General features: G+C 45.1%; 1 protein-coding gene across 2 annotated transcripts in view; it reads left to right on the top strand.

The window, feature by feature from the left end:
- Window positions 1-1,616: 1,616 nt before the first annotated feature.
- Window positions 1,617-18,090, top strand: part of beat-VI (beaten path VI) — a 56,123-nt gene continuing 39,649 nt past the window's right edge. For both annotated transcript variants that reach the window (XM_017237393.2, XM_017237392.2), the window contains exon 1: window positions 1,617-2,274. The gene's annotated coding sequence lies outside the window, so the exon portion shown is untranslated. The remainder of the gene's footprint in view (window positions 2,275-18,090) is intronic.

The raw sequence follows: 18,090 nt of genomic DNA, 5'->3' as shown, positions 1-18,090 counted from the left end.
TCTATTCTAGAAGTTCCAGTAGCTTCTAACGCTTCTTTTCTTAAAAGGTAACTTGAGACGTAAAAAACTTTGATTTATTTCTTTGTTGAACAATCATTCTACTCTTGGTCTTTTTTTTCAAGTGCCAGGCTTTTATCAAATACCAAAACTCTGCTGATTTGCTGGCGCCAGTTGTCGGACAAGTTAATTTTTCAACTGCCTAAGCGGCCGGAAGCCGATTCAAGTCTCCCGATTCTGATTTAAATATGTCGCGAGCAACCGCAGAATAAAAAAGACATCCGACGAAATGGAATCGGAAGCTCGAAATGCCAACATTTTGTTATGCCATGGCACGATGGCTCGGTGGTTGGGTGGGTTGGCCTATACATATATTTGTATTACGAGTAGATTGATAGGCGCCCGTAGAGTGTCTGGTCGTGCAATTTGCCAGGGCCAAAGTTTCGGTTTAGGCGCTGCTGACAATGAAAAACTTTTGTGCTTATCAGGCGTGCAAGTTTCGCCGACGTTATAATTGAAAAATACTTGCTAAACTCGAGCCCAGCTCCACCTACGCCAGAGAGAGTGTCAAATGGCAACGCCAGACTCTTGGGGGCTCAAGCAGCTGTTGAAGTGCATCAAAAGGTGCGAACTGCACACACCTCCTTGCATCGGTCCCGGCCAATAAGACCGATTTTAATTGCCGGCTTAAGGCGCTGGCCTAGTAACCCAGTAACTAACTCGGCGCTCTTTCCTTCGGGACGGGCTCTCTCGCCTTGGCTCTAAACGCCTCTCTTGGCCGGGATAGTGTTTTTAATTTGGCCGGGATTAGGATAGGGGTGCGTGCTTAATTTTAAAACTCAACGATTTGGCGGCAGTGCCGAAGGAAGCATCGATGGGAGGGCGGAACGGGATCACGTCCGTGTGGCACGTCTCACGCTTTCTTATTACGCACTCGTAAAAAGAAACGGCTGCTCGGCTGAACTGAGTTGTCCAACTCGTTCGGGATTATAGCCATTAACTCTGCCATTGCATATCGCTGCGTGATGTCTTTAGCGCGTGCAGTTCGGACCAGGAGTCATGTATAAACAACACGAGGACTTGGCCTGGTTTCGGCTTGTTTGTCACTGTAATAAACTTGGCAACAAATTGTCCTTCTTGACGTTTAACCCTTTGCCTTGACGCCGCATTTTGACACGCACGTGTCGAAAAAAGGCGCATACATTTTTAAGTGATTAAAAAAAAGTTTACCACCCCAGCCATCCTGGCATCCTGCCACCCATCCACGAGCCCGGCGAGCTGAAATTCACTCGTTCGGTGGAGCAAATTCCCTGCGAGAGACAGACAATAAGCAAAAACATTTAAATGCGAGCAACGTGCAAAAAATAAATTGTTGTCAATGCGCGGGGGCAAAAAGTTGCAGTAGCCTCTTATCAGGCGGAGGAGCGGAACGCCATGGACTTGGCACACAGCATCCACATTCCGAATCCCCGTTTCCGAATCGTTTCATTTCGCCGGAAAGGATTCGTTTGAGTTCCACACTCGGCTGCGGCGTCGGAGTCCTTTGCCGAAGCGGGACTTCGGGTCGGGGCTTCGCCTCGTTCCGCTTCGAAATTCAATACGAATCAGTTGGAAAACATCCTTCGTGCGGGTCGGTTAGTGTAACGGTGCAAATTTGGTCCCAGAGGCAAAACTGAATCCTGGCATGGCCCAGAAGTAAACAACAACATTCGCATAGCCGTTCGGCGATAATTAAATAACATTTGTGCTTACCCCGCTCGAGTGAGATTAAAAAGACTAGAGTGAGACTAACTGGTCGAGAATCGCCAGGGGATTCCTGGGACGATAACTGCAAAAAAGTGTAACAGAATACCAAAAACAAACCAACAGAATCCCCCGGGTTCAATGCATTGCCTGTCGCTGAGGGCAGGGGCAGATAACCCGCCGATAACGCGGTTGTGGTTCAGTGGCAATTTGCATTGATGAACTGTGCGCGCCGCTCGTCGTGCATAACAAAAACCAATCCGCTCCGCCGATAATCAGAGCCCCAGGACCCGAGCCTTCAACAGCTCAGCTCAATTCAGCTCGACTCCTTCCGATTATATCCTTTGAAGTGCCGGCTCTCGGTGAGCGGTGTGCGGTGTGCCTTGGCTCAGTGTGCAAAGTGTGAAAAAGCGCAAAATAAATATTAAAAGCGAAACGTGCGTGGATTAGAAAGCATAACCCAGGGAGCAGAAACCGCAACAACTACAGCTGCCAGCTGGAACAGTTGAGGAGCTGAGCAATTCCTCCCAAAAGGTTCGTATCGCCGGTGGTATCCTGTTTAGGAAAAGCAAAGGCATCGCGTTGCGCGGTTCAATGCACCGCCATCCCGGCATAAGGCCTTTCATTCGAGATCCGATGGTTTTGTTTTCCTTTGCTCTTGCTGGTCTTTCTATTTTTATTGGGGCGCGCACGTTGGCGCATAATTTACGCTAACTTTTATTTCGCCAGGTTCTGGGTTCTCTTTTCGCTTATTTCCCCATGGCAAGTGAACTGGAAACTTTGGCGTGCAAATGCACTGACAAAACTCCAAAATGTACTCTAGATATTTCAACTTTAAATTGCAATCCAGTGTTTTCATTTTGATGAATTTATTGTTGTTAGAAAAGTGTCAGATATCTAAAAGCCACTTTTCATCCGTAAATTGATTTGATACAGTTTTAGAAAGTAATTTTATTTAGATTGTTTTTATTGAGTGACAGTTGCGAAAGTCCAACTTTGAATCCAATTTCTTTCTGTGCTCAAACTGAAATTTAAATTTTTCTGTTAAGTGGGTCGCTCAAACTTGCACCTGTCAAGCTTTTGGAGCATCGGGCCTGGGGCAATGGGCATCGGTCGTCGGGTGTCGAGCATCGGAGCGAACATATGCCAACAGCAAACAATCGGTTGACAACAGCCAGGACTTCTCCCCGAGCCCAGGGTCCATGTTGATTTATGACAATCGAAGACATCGGAAGGGACGGCGGGCTGTAGCTGGGGCTGGAGCTGGGGAATTCTCCCTATTTACCCAAGTAGCACAGTTTCCGTCCAACTGGAAACTAAATAATTATGTGGCTCAGGTGGGCGGCCAGGTGGCTAGGTGGGCGGTATGGCAAAAGATCTCTTAGGCTCCACCACATTTCTGGTTGTGTCGGGTTGAGTTTAACGAACATTTATGCGAATGCGGTTGTTTATGCTAAGCTCGAGTTATGTGGCACTTAAGAGGCGTGGCAGCCGCACTTACACACATGCACATTCGCACACTCGCTCGAGAACACTCGCACTGGGGCTCATTTCCCAGCCGCACTCATACGCCGTGTGGTACTCTCAGTGGCAGTGGCAACAACGTACATATGCATATGTTCATCAAGAATGAATTAAAAGTTATTTTAAATTCGTGACACTCGCCTAATTTTGCAGGTCTACGACTGTCTCTCTGCCTGTCTGTCTGTCTGTCTCTCTGTCCGACTGTCTGTAAGTGAGCGGGTGTGTGTTTGGGGTCTGTCAGTTGTTCTCCCCGTTGCTGCGTTACTGTACTCAAGTGGCGGAGGTGTCACCTGGCAGGCAGGCAGGCAGGCAAGCAGTCAGGCAACCAGGTAGTCAGGCAGTCAGACAGGTGTGCTTTGCTCTGGTGCGACTATGATGCTGCCACTCACAAGCCACCTCTAATGTGCGCACATATTGCATACCATGTGTATGTATCGTAGGTGTGCTTATATTATATATTTGGGTAGAGGAGTCCCCGGATCCCCACAAGGATCCGACTCCGACTGGCAAGTGAATTAAATTTCAAATGTTTCTTAATTTACTTTTTCGGTTTCTCGTTGACAGTTCAAATTGCTATAACAAATTTTCTAGCGCCACGCATGCCACTCACTCATTCATTTCACTTTACTCTGAGGCTCAGAGGGGGCGCACATGCATAAGTGAAATATTATGTACAACTGTCGGGTTTGTTTTCCTTTTGCGCTCTTCGCAGTTATCCTTTCCCAAACAGTTTCAGCTTGCCTCGTTTTCCTTGATTTTTTTGCTGCTTGATGGCGGCGAAAATAAATGAAGCCATTCGGGCGCAATCAGAAATTCGCATTAAAGCGAGGCGCTCACGCATTTCCAATGCGATTGTCAGACTGGGGGTATATAATGCATATAGAAATCATTCAAGAGCATTAAAGCCAAAGGGGAATTGTACGAGTATGGGAGGGCAATGTTTGAAATGTTAAAAAGCCAAATAAATTAGATGGAAAAGTAATAAATTAAAATATTCATCACACAAAGAAAAATCTTAAAATTGTGTTGACTTTCAAGCTTAAATAAAATATTTACAATATAAACAAAAATAGCTTTAATTATTGTTTTATTGAAAACAACCGAAAGTCAACAAATAATTAATTAATATTGACAAAATGAGAGTAACAAAAAGTCAAGAGACCAAGCTCTTTAAAAAGTACATTCGATCTTTAATTTCTATCCTTGTTTAAAGTTCCGTTTTGCTGATTCACGAGTCCTTTGGGTGCTGCGGAAAATGAGTAAATTGCAGACAGCCTTTGAGAGCCAAGTTAAATGAAAGGAAACAAGAGGCGACCATCAACGTCTGTTTGCTCGGGTGTCTTAACCGCGTTGCGCTGAAAACCATTTGCAGTTTTCAACTAACTCTCTGGGCAAAAGCAATGGCTGCGTGCAAAATAAATAAATACTTTGCGAAAATTTCTACAGCTTCCCAGACATTGAGTCTGTCAGTGCGTCAGCTGTTTTTTGTAAGCATCTAGCAAATTGAACTCAAACAAAGTGCCCTGCAATTACAACTTATTCGTGGAATGAATGGCTCCTTGCATTGAAATCCTGGTGGCTTTCCACGTTTAACTGTTGCCCATCCGTTTCCGGGGGCTTTGTTTTGTTGGAGGGCTTGGCCACAAAAAATGCTCCGACCAAATGAAATTAGTGTCGAAACGCTGGTTCTGCAAGTGCCGCATGCCTCGTCAAATTCGTTTCCGCGGTGGGTGTTCCGGGCGGCGACAAACAGGCGACGGGACATGGCCGGACAGTGGGCGTGGTCGCCCAGGACTTAGGCCATCTAGCAACCAGCAGACAGCTTCTAGCAACCAGCAACGAGCAACAGCTATATACCACAACTACAACGCCATATTGCCATGGTCTGGGCTTAGTCTCTGCTCCTGTTCGTTGTTGCCAATGCCTTTTAAGTTGATTATGGGCCAAAAAAAAAGCAAAGAAAACAAACTATCTAAAAAGCAAAGGAGAGCCAGTAGAAAAAAAAAAAGCACCGTTGTGCTGAATGAAATTGATGAAGTAGTTTCAAAAGCTGCTCCTCCTAGTGCTGCTGTTACAGCTGTCCCAGGAAAAAGCCTTTCCTGAGGTAGGTAAATAAGCCTTGTTTTTGCCTTCTGCTCTTTGCAACTTGGTTGCTGCTTAGTTTTTGCCAGGAGCGGTCGCGCTTTCACCTGAAAATTGAATAGGTTTTTGGGGGAAGGGTCCTGCTGCGGCAGGCTGCACGCGGAAGTGCAGCTGAAGTGCATTGCCCCGAACAGGGACAATGGAGAGCATGACCCGAAGTGCATTGTGGCCAAAACCAGGCTGGGGCACTCGAGGCTTTCGCTGGGATGCGGCTTTGCTTTGATTAACTTCAATCAGCGCTGGGGAATCGCTTTCAAAATTAAAATTTATTGCCAATTTGCGGCAAATTCGATTAAGCTTAGGCTCCTTCTTCTTTTCGTGGCCGTTGGTCCTTGGTCCTGTGGCACAAAAGCCAGGGCGAGGCAGGAAAACACTCAGCTGGACATGGAAGGAAGTCTGGGCATTTAAATCCAATATGTAAATGAAAACAGTGTGAGATGGGGAACCACCAGGCGGCACCAGGCATAGTCAGTTCCTGGCCCCACTCGAACTGTTGAAAAGCTGTTGAAGTTTATTGGAAAAATATTCAAATCACGTGGGTGGTCTCAGCTCATCGCCCAGCAACGCCATCTTCTCCTGCCAGTGCGATAAAAATGGCCAAGAAATTACTTATAGATTGAATGAAATCGTCAGGCTCAGGCTCAGGCACTGGCAAAGGCAAAGGTTCAGTCTTCGACTCAGACACAGACTGGGGAGGACCAGGTTTATTCCCATCGTTTTTCTTTTCTGTGGCTCAGCTCTGCTTTGCTCGGCAACATTTTTGATCAATTTAAATGCCCGGCTAAGACAATAAAAAGTCTTATTGGACCGGCTTAGCTGGGGATTGGCCGACGCCGACGTATTCGAGGGCAAGCGCCTTTGGCATTCGCTTATTTTTGGACCAGATAAGCAAGCAATTAAATTTAAAGTCGAATGGAAAATGGCAAAATGATGTACACGGCCTGTTCGAGCTGCAAAAAACTTATCTAATAAGTGTCAGTGGAAAGACAAGATGGAAACAACGTGCTGCGGCTGACCCGAGACCTCAAAGAAAAGTTTCACTTTCACTTTTGGGGTTCGCTCAAGACTTTTGTCACTTTTCCGGTTTGCTGCCGGCTTTTGGGCATGGGAGTCCCCCGAAAATCAATGCCTATAAATTCCTTGACGCCTGTGCCCACGCTTATTTATAGCATTGGGATTTATGTTCGGCATATTTATTTATGAACAACAATTTGCCGGCTGCTTTAAGGCTCATTGATGCCCGGGAGAGAGTCGTAAATTAGCAGCCGCCCTGCAGCAACAAATGTAAATAGTTCAATAACAAAGGCGATGCTTGGCCAATTCCAATTCCAATAACAATAACAGGCTGCAGGCAGACCTCTGAACCTTACCGAACCCACCAAACACATGGATAGAACGTCTGTCGGGGGCAGCAATAACAAGTTGACATGTTTTATTTATGGAGCAAACGTAGACGACGACAAACGACATCGAAAGTAGCTGTTAAAATTGTTTTAATTTGCTGTTCGCAGTCGAATACACAGCCTCCGCTGGGGAGACAGGGCCAGAAGAACACCAACGACATTGGCAACGACAACGACAGGGCCAACAACAAGCCATCATCAAATAAATGCCCAGACTGAAGGTCAAAACTAGGATGCGAATCGGTCAGTAAGCCATAGGCGAGCATTCTAGTATATATTTACGATTCAGGAGAGTTACACCGAAAACAAACAGGAATGGAGACAATATTTTAAATATTTTCATTTCTTTTCTTTTAGTTTTTTAATATCAGATCTATATAACAAAAAGATTAGATTATATGGTTTCTTCATTCAATAGTTTTTATTTCATTTATTAATTATAGAATATCAAAAAAATATTTTAAAAATTTATTGCTTTAGTGGACTGTCATAAATATTATTGGCTTATATCTGAAAAAAGTATTTAGTTTTATTAAAGTAAAATACTGAGTATGAGTAAAAAAGTGAAATTGATCATCTCTCCTTGGAATTTATGTCCCAGTGAGTAGTCGGTGTCCTCGGGGCTGATTTGCTCGGATAAACAAAAAACAAACAAACACACATGGCTGCAAATGAGTGTCGCCATATCCGATGTCCTCGTAGTGACTGCCACTCACATTATCCTTGCTGGCCATTGATGCTACATGCTGTATGCTGGTCCTGTCTGCTTCTCGTTGGCTGGTTAAGTGACCAAATCGAGTACCAAATGGCCAAACGTCTGTTCAACCCGATGTAATAATTCAATTGTGAACATCGCCGGCAGAGACAGTGGCAGAGACAGTGGGGTAGAGGGGAGGTAGCGGACCGGAGCGGATCAGATTGGATGGGAAGACGGGAGTGGAAGTGGAGTGGAGCGGAAAAGGCGCCACTGCCCTCGAGATTGATGGCGTGCATTGAGACTTGCTTTTGGCGACATTTGTGTGACGTGTTGCCAGCGTCTTGCTGAATTATGTATACATATAGAGTTTCGTGTGTGCTTGAGTGTGCTCTGAGGCGCAAATGTTCAAGCTGAAAACTTTGCCAACTTCGAACCGAGGAAAAACAGAACAAACAAAAAATAACAGCTAGACAAAGTCAGGGGGGATGGCAGAAAGGGCAGGGAAAGTCAGCACGTGAAGAGAGAAAGCCAATGCTTTCAGTGGATTTAAGTTGGCTTTGAGACTTGAAGAGCCCCGAAGTTGAAACTGAGGCAAAAGCGGCGTAGCCTCGCCATCTAGTCATATACTCGTTGCCAGATAAGCATTTATACGCATTAAAGCGACAGCCAACTTTTGACCAACTTTTCCTCTTGGCAAAGTTATCAAAAATTCCACTTGCGCAGTGAATCAAGTGCCATTTACTGATTGTGCCACGGTGCGGCAGTGGCAAGGAGCTCCTAATCCGCTTCACATTTTATCAGCGTTGTGACAGTGGCTCAGTGTGAGTGTTGGTGCGACTGTGTGTGGGAGTATCTGTGAGCACGCGTATTCATAAGTTGGCCTAAACCAGAGCCACGGCCTGCGCCTGGCCCTGTTCCTGGTCCTGATCCTGGCCTGAAGCGCTTTTATCCGCACACAAACTTCGAGTGGCCAGAATGAACTGGATGGATGGGGGTTGGCGGATGGAGGAGGTCGTGTTAAATCGACGCCTAATGCCACATCTAAGCTCTTAACTAGGACATTGACAGTTGTCGTTGTTGCCAGCTCTGGGAATCCAGGACACCAGATGGAGTGGGTCCCGGGCCCCACTCGTAATGAATTAATCGAAGGCCAAGCACGCCTTTACATATCCCTGCTAAGGCCTGGTACTAAAACTATTTCTAGCCGCTTTGGGGCTTTTCTTTAATGTCCTTATTTCGTGTAGCGAATCTTATTTAAAATTAATTAGAAACGCATTAAATGAGATTTCATCAGAGGTGATTGTGGGATTAACTGACACTGAGCAGTCGGCCAGTCAAAGTCTGAAATTTGATCAATCTACGAAAGTGATTATTCAACATTATTTTGGGCGGGTTTCTGGTGAAGTTATGGTTCGATGGAAAAGGCGGAGATACCACCCGGATCAGCTTAGCTTTGTAAGGCAAAAGGCCAGAGAAATATGAGATATGTACGAAAAATATGCTTTTTGAACAGTCAACAGGCTGCATTGCGCATACGCCATGTGGGACAGACAAGCACGAATGCAACGCAGACCAGAAATAACAAGCGATTTTTGGCCAAAATCAAAAATCAAGTCATTGCTTTGAACTACGGCAAACATGGGACCAACCAGCATAACCGAAACGCACACCAAGTCTGCCAGATAGGAAAAATTCTGAATTTCTGAATTTCGAACTGGTACTGTGAGTGCGACTCCTCCCGAAGCGACAGGATGACTAGGAGTCTGGGGAACTGGGAGACAGTGGAGGGCAAAGGGAGCTAAACATTTCCTCAATTTATTGGTAAAATACGATTTGTGCCAAGAGACTTTTACAGACCGGCTGCTGAGCTGTGTTCTGCACTTGCTTTTTGAGGCATCAGGGCATTTTATGCAAATGTGGCAAGTTTATGGTTTTGTGCATGCACATGTACTCTACGCAATCCAAGCATACGACTTTTAAGTGAACTGTGGCCGGCCATCATTACGCCGTTCCTTCAAAAAGACGTTCGATCAGGGGCATATAAATATATGTATGCACATGCAATGACCAGAATGGAGTGGGCAGTGGAAAAATATAGCATCAACAGGCCTGGACACACTCCAAGTGCGGGTCTGTGTCGTAGTCGGGACAGTGACACTGACGGGTCGTCAGGAGGCAATAAGGAGCCAAACGATGCCAGATCCTGCCACCGGCAGGGCCCCAAAAGAATGAGAAACAGAACGAGAATTCATGTAAATTCAGTTGAGTTAACAATTGCAATTTTTGAAGAAGCCTTTCTTGTGCCACTCACAAGCTTTGGCTTACGGTATGTTTTGTGCATTCGAAGCATTGCTGGCTTTTTGCTGCCTTCTGCATATTGACAGATAAATCAATCAAAGTTTCCCTCCATCCCCTCGACGCATGTATGCATAAAATGTTGCAAGTGGTAGTCAGCTTTCGGTCTTAGCATTTGGTATTTCGTATCGGAATAGCATCAGTTTGCTGCATAGACAGTCAAAGATTTTCAATTAAAACTCAATGTTTTCCGACTTTCAAACAATAACAAAAATGACTAAATTATCCCCAGGCATATTGCTATTCTAACGAAATTCTTCATGCACTACGTGGTGCGTATGTTGTGTTTGCCAAGAGCGAGTATCTTTGGCAGCCGCTCTCGGATAATCGAAAAACTTTTCCCTTTTCCCCTGCCATGTATAGCGAATAGCTTCGAGGCATTTCCTAACTATTCGCGTGCGTTAAAAAACGATATCCGATCCGTGCCGAGCGGTTTTTAGAAACGCCATTAGTGATTGTTGCCGAAGCTATTAAAAGCGGAAAGTCAAAAAGCAAAATTCATCCCTTTAACGTGCAACTTTTAGAGCATAATTAATCATTTCTTGTGGCATTTTCAGGAGACGAGTGTGTGTGTGGGTGAGTCCGGGGTCCTGTTCAAAAAGTTTCAACTAAAAAATCGGATTCGGCTCCGACATCAATTATAATTAGCTGGAAGTAGAAGCAGGCCTTAATTATACAATTCGTGGGCCCGTTGCGGTTGTCGGGGGCCAGCGGGGAGTTCTCAAACTATGGCTGATTGGCAATAATCAAGTATACGCCGGGTGGCGCTGGGGACAAAGTTTTAAAAGCTGCGTGATTTGCGTTTTACGCTTTTAGTTCACAATTTGTCTTCTATTGACGCTAGATATGGCGCATTTTAAACAATTTACGGGGGTATCAATATTTGCCGAATGTGTTTTGAATATCAAATGAGCATCGGATCGCAACGGAATGTTCTTTGGGGTCCTTTCACTCGGTTCGGTTCGGTTCAGTTCAGTTCAGCTCAGTTCTGTCCCTGTAAATTCATTAAAAATTTGCAGCCACACGGCGAACACAGGACACAAATCCGCAGCACAAATACAAATTTTGCGGCCTGAAATGGGAATGAAAACTTTTGTGCATGTGGGTGTTTGATAAAAGTCCTCGGGCTTGGTTTTCTTTTTTTATTATTTTTGGGTCTTCCGGCTGCTCGACGAACTAGTTGAGTATCTATAAATAAACACGGAAGCTGTTGAAGAGTTTTCTTCTGCCTGCGTTTTCCGCTTTTCCCCGTTTTTCCCTTTTGGGTTTTAGGGGTCTCGGGGCTCACGACATAAATCGAATCTTATTTATTTTGGTTTTGCAATTTCTTGAGCACGAGTGTTGCTTGCACAGATAAAACGTATTGAATGCCTTAAATCGCATGCAGGCATATACAAAAATACGAACACAGGCCTGTCATTTGTTGTTGCTTCTAATGCCCTGGCCTAAGTCCTTTGGCACCCTCGCACAAACGGAAACGATTTTTGTGGGTTTCCAAAGGGCATGAGAACTTTGTCATCAGGGTTAACTCGAAAGTTTGATTGATAAATGCACTTGAAAAAAATACACAGTATACTGTAGATTAGATTAATAGCCTAGATTTATAAATCATTTTCCATTTATTTAAGTATTTGTGTTAGAAATATTTCTACTCTTACTGTAACATTTTTATCCGTGCACCCACGAGCCCATGCTGTGGTTATCCCATTAGTTTGGCAAAACTTCCAATTAGATTTCCGTTTTCCGGCTGGCAGGCTAAGTGATAAGAGCATTTGTAAGTCGCCTTCATTCAATTGGGAGATCTAAATCTTGTTGCTTTATTTATTTGCACACAGGAACCGGCCAAGTTTAGCAAGAATTCGGGTCAACTTTATGAGCAGCCACGCACCAACAGTGCGTGATGCTTTTGGGCCGGACCGATTCTTTGCGTCTCCTGCGCTCTTGTTTGTTTGTTAAATTTTGGAAAATCCTTTCATATAGAAAATGGCAAGCAAACACACACTCCCGCCCCCAAGACAAAAAGGAGAGCAGAGCGAATGAATAAATAAATAAGCCGGAGCCGCTGTTCCAGCTCCCGATGCTACTGCCCCATTTTCCAGCTGCCGGTATGTGAACTGACGGGGCTGTCGGAGTGAAGGAGTGAAGGAGGCGATGCTGACTGACTGCGCTGGCATTTTTGGACAGAGAGCAGCAATGGCAAATGGCAAATGAAATGCCGTGCAAGAATTTATAGAAATTTAATTATGCTCCGTTCCTCTGGCTACAAAGTAAACAAATCTAGAAACGTGCCCCATATGCCCGGAACACACCGACAGAAATAGCACACATCCATGGTACGCGTACGCATGGTATGGGTGTATAGGTAGCCCCGGCACGCACACGGACACATTCACAGGATTTGGCGAGCCATGAAAGTGAGCCAGAAATTAAATTTTCGCAAATTTGATTCGAAATGCGTGCTAGGAAATTCATTTAACGCGGATTGTCAAACAATTGAAACTACCTTTTAGATTTAATTGCCTGTTTATGCGTCAATCAGTTTGGCCACCGAGCAGCTGGCTGCGGTTCCGTAATGATCCTTTGGCCACGCCCAAGGACCTCTCCCTGTCCGGCCGTTGTGATTTCGTACACGTAGTGTCACGTTCTTCAAAATATGAAACGCTGACTGATTTTTAATGAAGCAACTTTGCTTCTGCCGGGCCAAAAGGTACAAAGTCAGAAACTAGAGCAACTCAAACACAACACAGGAACACAGGAAAGATTGGGGGCAGTGGAAGGAACCGAAAAACTTCACAGTCCTCTGATTAATACGTGCACTAAACGAGTCCTGGCATTGCTACCTGCTGCTGCCTTCGCTCCTCCTGCTACTACTGTTTCTCCTTTGCTTTGTACAGCCCCGGATTCTGCTCCTGGCGACCTGGTTCCTGTCGGGCATCTTCTCCAAAGTCCGGCTACATCGTTACGGTCATGTACGCAATAATTAAAAGTATCGAAACTTGTGTGTGACTCTGGAGAGTGTGTGGCCGTGTGGTTGTGCGGGCACTTGTCGCCTGGCCACGCGGCCACTCACAGCGGCTGATTGCAAAAGCAAACCGGTAGGGGGAGCCAGTGAGAGATACGCCACGTTACGTATACGACATGTGGTCCCCTGTCCAGGCGACCCAGTCCAACTACTCTGTTTGTGTGTGTGGTACGTGCGCTCCAACAATTGTGTGGGATTTCTTTTTCCTTCTTTTCTATCCCCATCCACGAATGGTGACAGAGAGAGAGAGGGGTGGCCCAGAAACTAAAATCAATAATCCCGAATTTAGAGAAGGGGCGCGTTTTGAATAAAATAAACATCTATTGTATTGTTCTAAAACTCTTATCGAAACCAATATAAATATCCGTTTGCAAACTTATAGATTTTTCGAATTATTTATTTTATGGGGCTTTTCCCTCAGTGTCGAGATGGTTTGTGCCGGTTGCCTGGCCAGTCAATTTAGGGGCATGGCCGCTGTGGCATAGATTGCCAGCGCACGGAACAAAGCAAATGACAAATAAACAAACAAACATACAAACGAATGAAACGAAACGAAACGTAGCCATTCCCGTCTGCCGTGCTGCACACGGAGCACACGGAACGTGTGTATAAATAAAAACTTTGCAACAGTCGCCCGAAGTCGTCTCTGGAAGGAGCAGGATCAGGAGCAGGAGTAGGACGAAAAACTGAAGAGGTCAGATGGCGGAGCGGAGATAGTCTGGGAGCAAGCGATGCCCACACTAATACACAAATACACTTAAGTTATTGTTACTGTTATTTAGTTAGTTTATGCCACTTTGTATTATGTGCGCCAGTGTGTGCGTGTGTTTGCTCTTTGTCTGTGCCCGTATTTGTTCTTCATTGTATTGCATTTTCTTCAGATTTTCTTGCCACTGTCGGCCGCACCCTCGCCGCCGCCGGTGCCACCGCAAAAACGGAAACCATCCACCACTCCCAGCCAGCCCGACAATGAATCAAACAACTCCACTTTGATTTGATTGATTTGCGCTGCGTCAGCTGGGCGCGTGTGTGCGGAAATCGGCGGGGGGAACAAGGGGTTTCGAGGGGCGGAGAGTTGGGGCTGGGGGGTTCAGAGTGCAAAATTAAAAAAAGGAATTGAGAATCGACAAAGCAAATAAGAACATGGACAGCATATGGAATTGTTTGCCAGGCAATCAGACGGCAAAGAAATACATTTAAAAAGGTCGAATTTCCAAATGCTCTAAATTTTTGGTTGGAGAGTTATTGGATTACATAAACTCACAAAAAAATGTATGCTGATAATTAAGACCAGACTGTAAATTATTTGGTCAGTCGGAACTACATTCAAATGTAGAAAACTTTCAAAAAAGGGCATTAGGCACTCAAAAGTATTTTCAATTGATTTTAAGGGTTCCACCAGAAGCAGCAATTTATACCAGATTCGTCTGAGTGGTGGTACTTGTGTACAAAACACCAGGCAGCCGACTCGCACCAACCCACTGGCTAGGTGTTGCTGCCACAAAATATATACACATGTGGGCCTAGGCTTAGGCGACGGGATCCACTTCAGGCCTGCCTCCTGCGGAGGTTTTTTATTTGCCGGCTGGCGGGAACATGAAAATTTACTTTGCATGAATTTGTTCGTCACGCTTGATTTTTTATTTATACATCAACCAAGCTGGCAAACCAAATATGTCACATGGGTGTGCGTAGGCCGTGAACGGATTAGGGGCGTAGCCAGTAAATGGGTTCGAGGGGGATTTTCGGATGGGAATAATAGATTCAAATCCGAGCGACTTTTGTGCGCGTTCTGGGAATGTAAATTAAATGCATTGAGTGGTGAGTTTTTTCCATAGTTAATTGTAAAGTGGCACAACTTTATATAATCCCTTTTAGCCCAACCCTGAGTCGTTCAGGTGTTGGGCCTGCGAACCTACTTTAAAGCCCTTTCAGAGTAATAACCTAGTAGAGGGTTCTTGGGGAATTAAGCATGAGAGGATCCTAAAGAGTACTTTCTGCCAAGTCGTGCCAGGTAGCCACGTACAGTCAAAGCTAATTAAAAGTCAAACAAGGGACACCTTTTGGTTCGTACTTGCATGCATATACAACATCGTTCGAATTTGACGCATTGCTCATACGCAATGTGGGACAGAGGCTGCGGGAATGTCGAACAATGGGATATTGTAAACTTGGCCCGATTGACAGGATGTAACAAAGGGGCGAGTAAGGGAAGCAAAAGGTAGTCGAATAAGGTACAAGGTACAGAGATCATCGCCGCTGGCTTCAGTGAAGCAGCCGCATAGGGTGGTCCGCTTTATGCAATAAATGGTGATATTGTTAACCGATTCGAATTTAAAACAAGAAAGGAAAGCTTACTTCGTGCGGAGCCGAAGTGATATACCCTTGCGGTTAAGATTGGATATTTATCGAATATAGTAGGCCAATACATATTAGAATTTTAACCATTAAAACCAATTTATTAAAATACAAAACTACAAAACTAAAGCGGATTACCTTAAACGATTTCTGGATCGATTTCTTACCATTCTGCATCAAAATCCTGACCCGAAATATTTTTTCGATTTTTTGTCCATTTTTCCTGATGGTATCCCTGAAAATGGGGTTTTCCCCTATATGGCCCACAGTGATGGCTATATCTTCCCCAATTCTCATCCGATTCCCAAGCGGAGTACCTTAAACGATTTCTGGGCCGATTTGCCACCATTCTGCATCAAAATCCTGAGACGAAATATTTTTTCGATTTTTTGTCCATTTGTTCTGATGGGATCCCTTGAAAATGGGGTTTTCCCCTATATGGCCCACAGTGATGGCTATATCTTCCATAATTCTCATCCGATTCTCAAGCGGAGTACCTTAAACGATTTCTTGGTCGATTCTCCGCCATTCTGCATCAAACCCCTGAGGTGAAATATTTTTTAGATTTTTTGTCCATTTTTCCTCATGGGATCCCCGAAAATGGGGTTTTCCCCTATATGGCCCACAGTGATGGCTATATCTTCCATATTTCTCATCCGATTCTCAAGCGGAGTACCTTCAACGATTTCTGGATTGATTTCCCACCATTCTGCATCAAAATCCTGAGACGAAATATTTTTTTGATTTTTTGTCCATTTTTCCTGATGGGATTTCTGAAAATTGGGTTTTCCTCTATATGGCCCACAGTGATGGCTATATCTTTCCTGATGGGATCCCTTAAAATCCTTTAAACGATTTCTATATTGATCATGTCACTGCGTTGCACACTTTTGACCCAAAACTATAATACCCTCTGCAAGAAAATAAAGAAAGATAATTACAAGAAAAAGCACCAGGTCGGTTTTCGGTATCAGTGTCTTTTTGTTTGTTTGTCTCGCTTAAAGTCGTAATATTTTAATAAAAATGTCAGTTCTTGTTCGCTTGACAGGTCGCGTGACATGCTGCCAGAGACAGGTGGTGACACAGCATCAGCAGTGGCGGCATCATTTCCAGTCTCAAGTGTTCCCGGGCCAGGGTACTGGCAGCGTAACTCCCCCAACTCCAAGGTCCCAGCAGCCAGCACCCAGGACCCATCTCCTCTCGGATGTATTTATGATGAGCCCGGGAACCAAACCGAAGCGATCTCCGCCTCGTCCCTTCGAGGCTCCGTGGGGTGTATGTGAAGCACGTTTTGCGATTTTGTGATTTTTTGCTGAAAATCCATTTGCCGGTTGGCTCGTGTCTCCTGGCTCGTGAGCCGTAGCCCGGGCTTACAGTTTAGTTTATCTGCGTAAAAATATTTAAAGGACCCTCGTGGCATGGCATCGGAAATCTGGAATCAACGCATGTAGGCCTCATAATTCTGTCAGCGTCATAAACGCGTCGCTTGCCTCAACATGGCAGCTGCATGCGAATGGAATAATAAAAGAGGACACCAATCTGCCAGTCCCTATAACATACCCTAGCCCCATCCACCTACAGCCTGCAACACACACACTCACATCAAGGCAGGCTTCACGTTGCCCGACTTTATGTTTTAATTTGATTTGATTTGTGTTGTGTTGCGCACACTGTCGTATGTGCAAATATTGTTAAGGCAACCAAATTTGATTTATCACGCGCCCGCACCATTGGATTTCCCCATCCTACCCACCCTTATCCCCTGTAATCCCACCACGACTTAATTGGTTTTTGGAGCCGCGATTTCGAGAAGGGCGAGGCAATTAGCTGCACTCCGTATGCCACTCGCTGGGGGATGGGCCATGGGCGTGGGAACTTGTTAAGTGCCCACAAGTAGCAAGAAGACTATTGTTGGCCAAGCTGCCAAGTGGTGCTTCTCAGAACTGTCTGCACTAGAAACTTTGGAAACCTTTTCAGTTTAACATTGAGGTTGATATTTATTTAATTAAATTTAAACTAAAATTCAGAGTTTGTGTTTAAATATTATAGTTCTCTAAATCAACTTAAGACAAACATATTTGTAGGGGCCAGTTATTTAGCAAAGTCAAAGCAGTTTATCGAATAAACACGACCTCAGAAAGGACGGGCAGTGGTTACTTTGTATAATATTTCACTTTAGTGAAGGCCACTCTTCTGACAGTGTTTAGGATTGAACTGCGTTTTTAATTATGCAGTACGCGGGTGGTTGTAACTCAAGGGCGCGACGAGGTCAGAGCGCCTTGCTGGGCCTGCGAAATTAATATAAAATAGCAAAAACTTTGCCCACTGCATTACAAAATTGAGCGCGAGGCGCGGAGTGCGCCCGCCAGTAGCTTCCACAGCTACTGCCTCAATTTCCCAGCTTGTGGCGTAAATGCAGCCGCCAACTGCATAAAATTTAACGAGTCAGAGCTCAGAGCTCTACTCGGGGCGCAGGGCTATGAGCCTTGATCCTGGCAGGCAGCATAGCATTCAGAAACAATTTGCTACAGATTATGAAAATTGCTTAAGAAATTAAATTGCTGCAATGGGCCGCAGCCAGACGAAATCGGAGGAGACTAGAGAGGGAGCCGGACTGGGACTGGGGACTGTGGACTGGGAATAGAACGGCAAAGGTTGTGGTCGCAGTCGCAGTCGCGGTAACCGCGGGAAATTTGCATTTCCATTTGCGGTTACGGTCGACTCCTGGCTGTGCCTTTCCTTTGATTTGCCCGGCACGTAGCAGAAGGCAAAATGATGGCGCAGGACATGGGTATGGGAGGGGGATATGCGGGCAGGAAAGCACACAAAAAGGATTTCTGCTGCCTGTC

The sequence above is a fragment of the Drosophila bipectinata genome, chromosome 3R (genome assembly GCF_030179905.1).
Source record: "Drosophila bipectinata strain 14024-0381.07 chromosome 3R, DbipHiC1v2, whole genome shotgun sequence".
NCBI classification, from domain to species: Eukaryota; Metazoa; Arthropoda; class Insecta; order Diptera; family Drosophilidae; genus Drosophila; species Drosophila bipectinata.
The sequence above is the reverse complement of the archived record's forward strand: the minus strand, read 5'-3'. Positions and strand labels throughout refer to the sequence as shown.